The sequence below is a fragment of the Cricetulus griseus genome, chromosome X, assembly GCF_003668045.3.
Source record: "Cricetulus griseus strain 17A/GY chromosome X, alternate assembly CriGri-PICRH-1.0, whole genome shotgun sequence".
NCBI lineage: Eukaryota > Metazoa > Chordata > Mammalia > Rodentia > Cricetidae > Cricetulus > Cricetulus griseus.
In genome coordinates, this window is record NC_048604.1 from 70,183,120 (window position 1) to 70,197,246 (window position 14,127).

Below are 14,127 nucleotides of genomic sequence, written 5' to 3' on the forward strand. Positions count from 1 at the left end.
TATTCACCAACCCCACATCTGACAGAGGGCTGATCTCCAAAATTAACAAAGAACTCAAGAAGCTAGTCTCCAAAACACCAAATAATCCAATTAAAAATCGGGGTACAGAACTAAATACAGAATTCTCAATAGAAGAATATAAAATGGCTGAAAGACACTTAAGAAAGTGCTCAACATCCTTAGCCATCAGGGAAATGCAAATCAAAACAACTCTGAGATACCATCTTACTCCTATCAGAATGGCTAAAATCAATAACACCAATGACAGTTTATGCTTGAGAGGATGTGGAGAAAGGGGAACACTTCTCCACTGCTGGTGGGAGTGCCAACTTGTATAGCCACTTTGGAAATCAGTATGGCGGTTCCTCAGCATAATGGGAATGAGTCTACCACAAGATCCAGCAATTCCACTCTTAGGCATATACCCAAAGGATGAACATTCATACAACAAGGACATCTGTTCAACTATGTTCATAGCAGCCTTATTTGTAATATCCAGAACCTGGAAGCAACCTAGATGCCCCTCAATTGAAGAATGGATAGAAAAAATGTGGTACATTTACACAATGGAATATTAATCAGTGGGAAAAAAACAACTGAATCTTGAAATTTGCAGGCAAATGGATTTAACTAGAAGAAACCATCTTGAGTGAGGTAACCCATTCACAAAGCGACAAGCATGGTATGTACTCACTCATATATGGATTTTAGACATAGAGCAAAGGATTAGCAGCCTGCAATCCACACCACCAAAGAAGGTAGGAAACCAGGAGGACCCTAAGAGAGATATACATGGTCTCTTAGAGAAGGGGAAAGGGACAGGATCTCCAGAGAAAATTGGAAGCATTGGGGGAAGAGAGAGGGAGTTAGGAGAAAAAGAAGGGGAGAAGAGGACTGGGAGTAGAAGGAAGGTTGAGTTGGGGGAAGAACAAAAGAGAGCAAGATAAGAGATACCATAATAGAGGGAGACATTATAAGTTTAAAGAGAAATCAGGCATTAGGGAAATGTCCAGAGAACTATAAGGATGACACCAACTAACAATCTAAAAAATAGTGGAGAGGCTACCTTAAATGCCCTTCCCCAATAATGAGATTGACGACTACCTTATATGACATCCTAGAGCCTTCCCCCAGCAGCTGATAGAAGCAGAAGCAGACATCTACAGCTAAACACTGAGATGAACTCCTGGAATCCGTTTACAAAGAGGGAGGAGTGATGAGCAAAGGGGTCAAGACCAGGCTGGAGAAACCCACAGAAACAGCTGACCTGAACAAGGGGGAGCTCATGGAACCCAGACTGATAGCTGGGAAACCAGCATAGGACCAACCCAGACCCCCTGAACGTGGGTGTCAGTTTGGAGTTCTGGGCAGTCTATGGGGCCTCTGGTAATGGATCAGTATTTATCCCTAGTATATATGAATGGACTTTGGGAGCCCACTCCACATAGAGGGATACTCTTTCAGCCTAGACACAGGGGGAGGGTCTAGATCCTGCTCCAAATGATATGACAGACATTAAAGATCCCCCATGGAAGTCCTTACCCTACCTGGGGAGCAGAAAGGGTATGGGGTTGGTGAGGGGCAGAGTAGGAGAGGAGGGAGGGGGAACTGGGATTGACATGTAAAACAAGCTTGTTTCTAATTTAAATTAAAAAAGAAAAATCTGTATTTGAATGTTCAGAAATGTGTTATTATTTCTGTGTGTACATATTTGTGTGTGAACACATTTATGCAGGCATGCATGTAGAGAGGAAAGGCTGATAATGAATGTTGTTTTCCAGTGAATATATACCTTATTTTATGAGAAAAGATATTTTAGCCCTGTGTGTTTCTGCCTCACCTGGACTGGTAGGCTGGACCATGAGTCCCAAGAATCCCCCCATCTTTGCCTGTCCAGTGCTAGGACTATAAGCATGTATCATAGCACCTGGCTCTTTAACTTGTGTTCTTGGATCCAAGTTAGGTCCTCCAACTGAGCCATTGTCCCACACCCTACGTGTATTATAATGGCTAGAATAAGAAACTACAAAAAATTGTCTGAAATTGAATATAGTGGTAGTTGGACAACTTGGGAATATGATTTTAAAAAATAAACCATGTAACTTAAATAGGTGGATTATACAGCATGTAAGGCATGTGAGGTTACTTCTATAAACATTCATCAGCTTGACATAGTGGCAAACCCCCTTAATCCTAGCACTCTGGAAGCAGACATGTGAACTCTATGAGTTCTATGGTTCAAATAGGCCAATCTGGTCTATTTAGTGAGTTCTAGGCCATCAAGGACTACATAGTGACAATGACTCAAAGTGCTGCTGCTGCTGCTGCTGTTGATGATGATGATGATGATGATGATGATGATGATGATGATGTGAGTAACAAAACTTTGAGAGAAACATTCTATGTTTTAGCAGCTCTTGGTAGTTCGGTTGGTTGCTCTATAGCTATTTTTTTCTGAAACTTTTGGCATATTCTCTAATAGCTCTCATGATACCAGAGACAGAGACACCTCAGAAATTAAGGGGATTGAAGATACTCAAGCATCAAACAGCAGAGGTCAGTAAACTGCAGTCAAACAATAACTGTCCATTTTTGTTTTGAGGTGAGGTTCATAAAACACAGAATTAACTACTTTAAATTGCCCAATCCAGTGCCATTTTGTACACTTCTGATGTTGTAACCCATCATCTATACTTAACTCCAAAATAGTTTCATAATTTCTCAAGGAAGCCTCATGCCTTAGTCCTCATCCCATCCCAGACCCTGGAAATTATGAGTTTTCTGTCTCCATGGATTTACCTGTTGTAGATCTCTAATACAAATGGAATCATACCTTGTTAATCTGACTTCTGTCACCAGGCATAGTATTGAGGTTTTTCTCATGTCATAATATGTAATAATTATTACTTTTTGTAAGCACACAATACTCTTGTATGGGTATGCTGCATTTTGATTTTCTGTTCATTCAGTGTTAAACTTTTGGATTGTTTCCAGCTTTGATTATAGTGAGTAATACTATGAACATTTCTATAAAATTAGTTATTTGAAAATCTATTTTCAGCTTTTATGGGTATGTACCTGCAGTGGTGTGATGATAATGGTCCCCTTAGGTTCATACCATTTGAATACTTGGTCCCAAGTTGATGGCACTGTTTTGGGAAGGATTAGGAGATGTGGCATTGCTGGAGAACATGTGTGATAGGGGGCTGAATTTGTGGTTTTAAAAGCCCAACCCAGGCCCAGCTGTCCTCTCTGCCTCTAAATTGCAGATAAATATAAGCTCTCAGTTACTGCTCCAACACATTGCCTGACTGCCACTGCCATGATCTCCACCATGATAGTCATAGATCAGCCCTCTGGAACTGTAAATAAGCTCCGAATTAAAAGCTTTCCTTGGAAGTTACCTTGGTCATGGTGTCTTTTTCACAGCCAAAATTGGAGTTTTTAGATATTCAATTTACTATTATGTAAATATTTTAGATGTAATATAGAATATGAAATATAATTCAAGGGTGGACGACATTAAAATACAACAGGCACAGATAAATGATCAAAGGTTAGTTTAGATAAAGAAGGGAAGGCTGCTATCTGATAACAATAAAAGGTGAATGGGTTTTTGTTTTGTTTTGTCTTGACAAATGATGACTGAGATGAAGATTATCAGCCATAGTAGACCACAAACAGCATCAGAATGCTGAACCAAAATATCTCTGTGAAAAAATTCAAAATTCCAATAAGGACTAGGGAGATATGCTCTCAGAAGGCTTTCCTTACAATCTCTAGGGCCCACATTTGTGTCCCCAAATGCATGTAACGAAGTCAGGGGTCATAATGCTCACTTAATTATTACCCCAGTGCTGGGTATGTGGAGACAGGAAAAATTCCTGGCACTCACTAACAGCCAGCCTAGTGTATTTCATCAGATCCAGGAGAGTGAGAGATACTATCTCAAGGTAGGCAGTTGGTGAGAAACAATATCCAAAGCCATCCTCTGGTCTCCACAAATATGTGCATAGATGTGCAATAACATGTACTTGCACACATATAAGGACATGGATGAATACACGAACTACATACACACAATCTTTAAACAGGAGTTTTCTCTTTTTAAAAAGCCAGGAATTTGAATTCAGGAAAGATAACAAAGAAGAAAGAATATTTCTCATGTGAACAGTAAGACAGTCTCAAGGGATAGTTCAAAATATGCATGTATATTATTTTTATATGTTTAAGTCAATAGATAATTCAATCATGACATTTTACTGCAAGAACTAGAATGTAGAAATTGGGTGTCTTTATCCTTAAAGTGGGAAGCTGGAGGCAGCAAGAGCAACCATGCTGCTCTACAACAGATACTTTAATGCCTCTGTCCAATACTGAATAATATTTTGAGGGATGCTTGAGAGACAAAAATTTCCACTTAGTTGAATGGGAAGAGTGGGGAAAGGAATAAATTACATAAAATGAACAAAGAGAATACCCCAATTGTTTGATTGATCTTGCTATTACATTTATACATTCAACCTTTCAAAGATAATGACTTAAAGAGTTTGAAGCTGTGCAGCCTCAGAGAGATCTCTGGAATCAGAAATCACACTGAACTTTTAATTCAAAACAGCTTTACTTCTGGTCAATATAGAATAATGGCCTTGAACAAGCTAAACAAATTTTTAAAAAATATTTTTCAGAGATAATAAGATGGCTCAGTGGGAAAGAACAGTTGCCACCAAGCACAATGAATTGAATTTAGTCTCCAAGACCCACATAGTGGATGGAGAGGAAAGAGTTTCACACGCTGTCCTCTAACATCTTGAGCACTGTATGCCCAATGCCATGCATATACCTGTGCATGCACGTGTGCGCACACACAAGACAACAAGGGTTTTGAAAATCTGGAACATCGGGCAACAAAAGGAATGCTCTGTGGGGAACTGGAAACAATGAACTGAGTCCAGTGATTGCACCCGCTTGCTGCTACAAAAGACTTCCAGACTTCTGTATAGGCAAAAACAAGTGAAGTGGAGGTTGGCAGACTTTTCAAGTTGATGAGACAAAACCAAGAGTCTAGGAGGATTAAGTTGATTTAAAGTTCACAGTACAGAGTTGTGGAGAGAAAAGCAGCATAAACAGAAATTTCTGTAGACCTGTTATGGCTTCCATTTGATTATTCAACAAAGTACTGAAACCACCATGGATTTGTTTTTGTTTGTTGTTTCTGTTTTTCAAGACAGGGTTTCTCTGTGTAGCTTTTGTAGATCAGGCTGGCCTCGAACTCACAGAGATTCACCTGCCTCTGCCTCCTGAGTGCTGGGATTGAAGGCGTGCACAGGTTTAATGAGGGAATTTTGACATAGTAGAATAATAACTTGATGTATTTCCTTAAATAAAATTTAAGGGAAATTTAAAAAAAAAAGTACTGAAACCAGTACATACATATGAAGAAACTGAACAATGCCAGATTAGAGGGAAGGAAACATGTAAAAGGACTTAAGGAACCAGAACCCAGTGATCTCCCAGTGCCCAGTAAGAACATCTCTGGGCCAATTAGAATGGAAAAACTCATAATCCACAAGGCACAGAACGGAGTACCCAATGGGGTGTTTCCTGGGGAGTGGGTGATAATTAGGTCTAGAACAAGATCTGCTCTGTATGCAACTATCTGAAAAGCAATACTTGAAAGTTTGAAACTTAACTGCTTCCCACAGAGCCACAGACAACTTATGGAATAAAATAATACCCAGTATCAACAAAACTAAAACCTCTGTTCATCAAAGAGCCTTCTGATAATACATAGGAAACCCTTCAGATCAATTCACAAAGTCAATAGTAATGCTATAGCCTGATAGGGAAATATGACATACAAATGAGAAAACCTATCACATTCATAACAACTATGAAAGGTAAATATGGAGGAATAAATTTAACAAAAAAAGTGAAAGACCTCTACAATGAAATCCATAAAACCTTGATAAAAAACATTGATGAGGACCCCAAAGAAGTAAAACAAACAAACAAACAAACAAACACCAGGGCTGTTATAGGGTATCTGCACAAGGCCCTGGATTTGATTCCCAGCACTGACAAAAGTGGAGTGAAAAGACATTTTACATTTATGTCTTAGATAAATATAAATGTTGGAAAATAAAGTGATTTAAAGACTAAATGAAATATCTATTGAAACACTGATAGCATTAGTCAAAGAATGTTCTTAAAGATCCTACGATATAAATAAGAACAAAAATAAAATCTAAAAAAGCCAAAGTCATTTTTTTTAAATTAAAGGGAAGAGGAGGAGACACTGTGCACCTTCACTTAAAATAATATTACATTGTGGTAGCAATCAGAACAGCATTTGTTATACTGGCATACAAACATATAAACCAGTGGGACTGATAGATATGGCCAACTTATTTTCAACAAAGATGTTATGAATATACACTTGAGAAAGGACAGTATTTCAAATAAATGGTGTTGGGAAGATTGGATATTCATATACATAAGAATGAAACTATATCTCTGTGTCTCATCACAAATAGCAATTCAAAATGAATTAGATTTAAATATAAAGACATATAACCATAAAACTATAAGAAAAAACATATGAAGAATGCTTTAAGACACTTAAATTAAAAAGGTATTTTTGAACAAGACCCTAAACCATCAGGAAATAAAAGCAAAAGTAAACAACCAGAACTATGTAAAACTAAAATTCTTCTGTAAAGCAAAGAAGACACTAAAAGGAATGCAGAGACAACTTGTGGAATGGGAGAATATTTCTAAACTATGCAATTAACAATTGGTTGATATGTAAGGAATTGCCCAATATTCAACAACGTAGAAGTCCCTTGATTATAATGGACAATAGATTTAAACATGTTTCTCAAAGACCAAAAACTATACGAAAACAGTGTTCAACATCACTAGCCATCAGGTAAATGCAAATCAAAACAACTATAAGCTATCACCTCACTTCAGTTAAAATGACTATTACCAAAAAACAAAAGACTACAAGTTAGATCAGAGCAGCAAGCTCTATGGAACTACTGCATAGTAAAGTGACATTAGAAATAAATTATAAATTATACATTTCAAAGCCCCAGAAAAAAGTTTTTGAAGGTTTCCATGACAGAGAAGTAATAAATGTTTAAGGAAATAATTATGTTAACCTGATTTGAACATTGTGATATAAATATGTAATATATATATATATTATATATATATATATATATATATATATATGGTATATAATATATCACTACAAAAACCATGTTAACACATACTACTTTTCATGTATTATGAATAAATTTGATTTTTAATAAATAAGTGAAAACAAAACACATAAAAATTAGGGAAACTGATCTGGTGAGATGGTTTATCCAGTAAAGCCACTTGTCATGAAAGTCTGATGACCTGAGTTCAATTCCTAGAACCACTGTAAAGGTGGAAAGAGAGAACCAACTCCAAAAAACTGTCCTATGAACTAAAAAATGAACTGGAATAAATAATTCCTAAACTTAATACACACACACACACACACACACACACACACACACACACACACCAAATAAAAAATAGACATAGGACTTAGATATTTCTCCAGAGAATATATGCTAATGCCAACACAAATGAAAACATGTACAAATGGTAACAATAATGAGATGGTACATCATACCCATTAGGATAGGTGATAGATAGATAGATAGATAGATAGATAGATAGATAGATAGATACATAGATACATAGATAGATACATAGATAGATACATAGATACATAGATGATAGATGGGCAGATGGATGAATGTTAGATACAAGTGAGGGGCAATTGGAATCTTTATGAATTGTTGATAAAGATGTTGGTAAAATGTTAGCCTTTATGGAAACAGTACATGGCTCTTCAAAAACCTAAACACATAGTTTCCATATACTTTAAATTTTTTTACTTTTAAATATATAACCAGAAGAATTGAAAATGGATACTATCTATCTATTTATCTATCTATCCATCCATGTCTCTCTTTATATGTATATGTCTCTACATATGGAGGTATAAACATATTTAAATATAAAGTCTTTAGAGAGAACATACATGAATGGGTATTGTGGTCATAGCAGCATTAGTAACAATATCCCAAAGGTAGAAACAGCCCACATCTACCAACATATGAATAGATAAAACAAATATTGTCTTTTCACACAATGGATTTTTCAGCTTTAAAAAAATTGCCATAAAAACCTTCAAAACATGCTAAATGAAATTAATTACAAAAGAATATCAATTGTATGATTCCATGAGCTCTTTACAAAACAAGTAGTACATTGCACATTATCCAAATTAAATCTCATCCTATATAAAAATATTCTTAAGCATGATCAAAATATATTGTATAAAAAATAAATTAAGAAAACATGAAAATACAAGGTACAGCCTGGAAAAAACCTAAAACCACATATACGAAAATAGTAAGTAAATATATAGAACCCTTCAAACTCAATAGAAAATCTTCACCAGCCTTATATCTGACAGAGGATTAATATATAGAATGTACAAGGAACATTTAAAAAACATTAACAAAGTAAATAAACTAACCAATTTAAAATGGTTTATGGAACTGAACAGAGTTTGCAAAAAATACATACAAACGGCTACTAAATATTTTTAAAATTGTTCAACATCCTTGGCCATCAGAGAGATGCATATGGAAATTACTTTAAGATTCTACCTCACCACTTTTGGTAGAAATGTAAATTAGTGCAACCACTTTGGACATCAGTGTCAAAGTTAGGGTTACTATCACGGTGAATAGATACCAAGACCAAGGCAGCTCTTATAAAGAAAGCTTTTAATTGGGGGCTTGCTTACATTTTTAAAGGGTTAGTCCATGAACATCATGGTGGGAAGAGGACAAGCTTGGTGCTGAAGCACTTGCTGAAAACTTTACACCCTGATCCACAGACAGCAGGCTTGGGGGGGGGGTGAAGGGTGGGGCTGGCATGGAAACCTCAAGGCACAACCCCAGTGACACACCTACTTCAATAAGGCCACACATCCTAACTCAAACAGTTCTACTCCCTGGCAAGTAAGCATTCAATTATATGAACCTGGAGGGGTTTTTTGTTTTTGTTGTTGTTTGTTTAAAAAAAAACCCTAGAAATAGAACTACTGTATGATCTAGCTATACCAATTCCTGGGCATATACTCAAAGGAATCTATATCCTACAATGGAGATACTTTCACATCTACAGTCATTGCTGCTCTATGCACAATTTCTAGTAAATGGAATCAGTTTACATATCCACCAACAGATCAAAAATAATAAAATGTGGCAATGCATACAACAGGCTTTTATTCCACTGTAAATAAAAACAGAATTTGTAGGAAAACGATTGGAACTAGGAAAATTATATTGAATGAGGTAACACAGGTTCAAAAAGTCAAATGCCATATGTCCTTTCTCAGAGACACAGCTTTGCAGTTTTTAGATTTGTTTATCTTGGAAGGCTATTAGAGTCTGAAAACAAGAAAGGGGTCATGGTCAGGGAGAAAAGAGGTCGTAAGAAAGGCGAGAAAGGTAGTACACACATGATATGGAAACAGAGGATGAGAGTACTGGGGGTGACAAGGTTTAAACAAGGATGGGAATGGGAAGATGGAATTCAGGGAGAGGACTAACCAAAGACAAGTATGTATGAATAAGCCACATGGAAACCTACCAGTTTATATTCCAATTAAAAATGTATTTTAAAGACTTTGAATAGAGGTATTATCAGAGGATGGATAATGTTTCTCTCAGAAGTCAGAGCTTGTTAAAACAATATCCCAGTGATAGAAGTGGGACACGTCCCTAGGAGCTGTTGAACAGGAAGACTTCAGAGTCCCCAAAACTATACAAGTTGTCATGGGTTACACAACAAAACTGGATGGTAAAACACTAGTGTGGAAGACACCATATACTTGGTTTACAAAATACAGAGAAATTATAATAGAATTGAGCTGGGGACTCCCTTCATGTTGGTTATCCCTCTATAGTGATTTGAATGAGATAGCAGAAACCCACATATTCTCAGTATTTGAATTCTTGGTCCCCAGTTCATGGCCCTGTTTGGACAGGTTTAGGAAGTGTGGCCTTGCTGGAGAACGTATGACACCAGGGATGGATTTTGAGAGCTTAAAGACTTGTACTATATTGAGTCCACTTTCTCTTCTTGTGTTTTCTGCTTGTGGTTAGAGATATGAGTTGTCAACTGTTCCTGTTCCCATGTCTGGTACTTGCTGCCATGCTTCTCAGCCATGATGGTGATTGACTATTATCCCTCTAAAACTGTAAGCCAAATAAATGCTTCCTTTGCCTTGGTCATGGGTGGTGTTTTATCACAGAAATAGAAAGGTAACTAAGGCTTCTTCATAGTGTTTGGAAGTTGCCATGCAGGCAACTTAAAGAAAAAAGTCATCAACAGCCTTGCCTAGTTGCCTGTTGTAATATTAACTTTCCAGGCAATAGTTACTACTGGTGCAATAGTGGCATGCCTATTCTGAATAGATCTAAGGCTCACTCAGCAGGACAAAGCTCATGTTCAGTACTATGAACCTGGTCAAATGCCCATGGCTGTGAAGGCCATAAGCACTAGGTGTGAACTTATTACTAATGATTTTGCTGAATGGACATGTTAAACTGCCATTTAAATGTTTATGTTTATAACCATAGACTAGTGCTATCTTTAACTTTTATCAAAGAGAGACAGAGAGAAATAGAGAGAAAGTGTGTGTGGGGGTGTGTGTGGCTGTTGGCAGTTAATAAAGAGCCTTTGGAGGTGCTCAAAAGCAGAAAAAGTGAACTGCTGCTGTTGCGTGCTCTGCCTTATAAAGGTACCCATAATATCCCTGCAAGACTCAGATAAAAAAATCACAGAATATGGGGTTAAGGAATTTAGGAGATGAAAGATGATGAGTTGGTCTGATGAACAGTGGTTTAGGGGTGTGACATGGTTCTGGAACTTGCGAACTTACAACAGCTGTACTTAACATGCATGGGGTCTGCACAAGACTGAATCAGTAGATACTGAGTCATAGATGAAGAAGGGGCTCATGCGGTATGGCCCCACTAGTTGAGATAATAACAGAGTAGGGTGGCTAGAGAAGAAACTGTTGCATTCATTTATATTGCCAACTGATAAGTTACTCATGCTCCAGTAGAGAACTTCATACCAATTTCACAAAAGTGGTCTTGATTAAACTAAGTGAATAACAAAGCAAAAATAAAAACACAGCAAAGAGACAGAAAATTCAGGTGGAAACTTGGTGAGAAAGAGGTGAGAGTTGTACGGGTGGGATGAGGGTAAGAGAGGGTGGATAGATGAATTTGACCAGAATGTATTATAAAGATGTATAAGAATGCAGGCTTATCAAGCTATGAGGAACAAGCTAGTAGGCAGCACTCCTTCATGACCTCTGTATCAGCTCCTGCCTCCCAGTTCCTGCCCTGACTTCTATCAGTGATGGGAGTGTGACCTCAGAGTTGTAAGATAAACTCTTTACTCTCCAAGTTGCTTTTTGTCATGGTGTTTTGTCATAACAATAGAAACCCTAACTAAGACAAATGCTATAGACTACAGAAACATCCTAGACTGTGGGAACAAAAACACAATACTAAACAGTGACAAACCCCCAACTATATACTGTTTGTTTTAGTCTATTTTCTTTTACTGTAACAAAATACCTAAGACATGGTAATTTATAAAGAATACAAGTTTGCTTACCTCATGATTCTAGGGGCTGGAGAGTTCAAGACCATGGCACTAGTATCTGCTCATCATCTAGTAGGGCCTTTTGTCTGTGTAACACAAACTAGGCTATACAGCAAGACACAGCAGTCTATTTAGCTTAAGCTTCTCTTCCTGTTCATAAAAGGGATATAATGCCACCACAGGTTCCCAGAATCTTGCAATGTTTAGTGCTAAATAATTGTTGTTTGTAGAGTATAATAGATTATTTCCTGTAGAAATGAAATAGTTTAAGAACCATTGTTCCAAAGCTTCAATTTCTAAAAGTTAAATGGTTCTATGTATATAACAATTTAATTTGGAGATCTCATCTAAATCATTTTATGTAAAGTGATTTAAAATTAATTTTGGTTTGATAATTTCATAGTAACCATCAAGAAGATTATAAATATCCTGGGATGCCACCCTAGATGACAGGGTGTCAGAATGATTGAGATGTGACCCAAAGAATGGTACTTCTCAGATAAGAAAATTATTTCAGCTTTAGTCATTTATAAGAATCCTTTTATAACCAGTATGCATGAGATTATCTGATAAGTTATTTAGTTGGATGGCACCAATAAAGAAAGATAAGGGAGAAATTAGGCAGTATTTTTCCAAAACAAGTAAAACAAAGATAAGCAAAGTTGTTCTTACTGTCGTTCTCTAATTATGTGATTCCTTAATAAAAAATTTCCAGCAAGACACAGGATTCCAAATTAAGGAATAAATGGGAATTGTTGTGGTACAAGAAAATTTAAATAAGGATCACTGATTTACAATATCAGTACTCAGAATAAAGTAGTGGCAGAGATATCATCTCATTATCCTCTCTACAGATCAAAAATGTCCACTCATCTTTCCCTTTTTGGCTAGCTCAATTCTTTTACCTATTATATCTATTGATGCTCAATTAAGATTTATTATACCAGAGTCTCATAACAGACACCAGTTGGGCAATGTTACTTTGGTTCACTAAATGAAAGTTCAATGCAGTTAACAAATGAAACGTTATTGAAAGCCTAAAACCTTACATCTCATTTGTTTACATTATATCATATACTTGATACTCATCATCATCTCCTTTTTAGTCACAGGACAATGAGGCTAATGGATATATCAAAGAGAGAATTTCAAACCATGCTTCTCTGGTTAAATTTGCACAACTTCTTTCAATTATCAGGGGCTGACCTCACAAGCATTATACCATGTGAAGCATCTCTAGACTAGCTCCAAAGATAACACATCAAGCTACTGATTTTTATTCAGTAAGTGAGACTGTTTAAATGTTTAGTCATTTACCTTTATTATATTGCTAGAGTTGAGGTCACATAAAGGAGCAGTTGCACCATTCTATAGACATAATTCATAATTTACCATTCAATCCAGACACTTCAGTTTCATTGCCATATTTCTGAAGTGACAAATCCGTTTATCTTTAGAGAGCAGACTATTTGCACCCTTCAGAAAACGTTTTCCGCTTACCAATAAGCATCTCATCAGAAGCATTGGAATACCCACTAAACGTATGTTCCTATAATAGACACACACACACACACACACACACACACACACACACACACACACACACACACACGATTTCTCTCTTTCTGAGAAAATTTAGGTCAGCCTAAAATTTATTTACTCACATGGTCATATGCAAAACAGGGGGGCAACTACTAAAGAAAAAAGCTGTGGTAGTTTGAATGAGACTGCCCCTTATATGCTCAGATATTTGAACACTTGGTCCCTGGCTGACAGTATGATTTGGAGACGGTGGTGCAGGCTTGCTGGAGGAAGTATGCCATGGAGGTGGGCTTTGAGCCTTCATAGCTTCACTTCACTTTTACTTTGCTCCCTCCGTTTCACATTAATGGCTAAATATGTGATTTCTCACATTTTTCCTCCTGCCACTTGCTGCCATGTCTTCCAAACATGACTGACTCTTTTCCCTCTGGAACCATAAGTGAAAATAAACTCCCTCTTTTTTGATCTGGCTTCTAGCATGGCATTTTATCACAACCAGAAAAGTAATTAATATAAGGAGATCCCAGAAAACTAATCCCTGAATCTCATCAAGGCCTGGCTGTCCTACCTACTTCTAGAAAATGCTTTCATGCCAAAAAGGATTTATGTAAGGGTATTGAGACTTGTATCTTACCAATCATAATAATATTATCATTTATTTAACATAATTTCTTTATTCATTATTTGGGAATCTCACATCATGCACCCAAATTCTGATCACATCCCAGTCTTCCCCCATCCTCCCTTCACCCCTACAGGACCTCCCAAAGAAAATTTAAAAACAGTCAAACCAAACCAAAACAAGCAAGCAAAAAACAAACCAACCAAATACAAAAAAACACT

General features: G+C 36.8%; 1 protein-coding gene across 8 annotated transcripts in view; it reads right to left on the reverse strand.

The window, feature by feature from the left end:
* The window catches only part of Eda (ectodysplasin A), a 401,969-nt gene that overhangs the window by 233,210 nt on the left and 154,632 nt on the right, over positions 1-14,127 (reverse strand). The gene's annotated exons all lie outside the window — the stretch shown is intronic.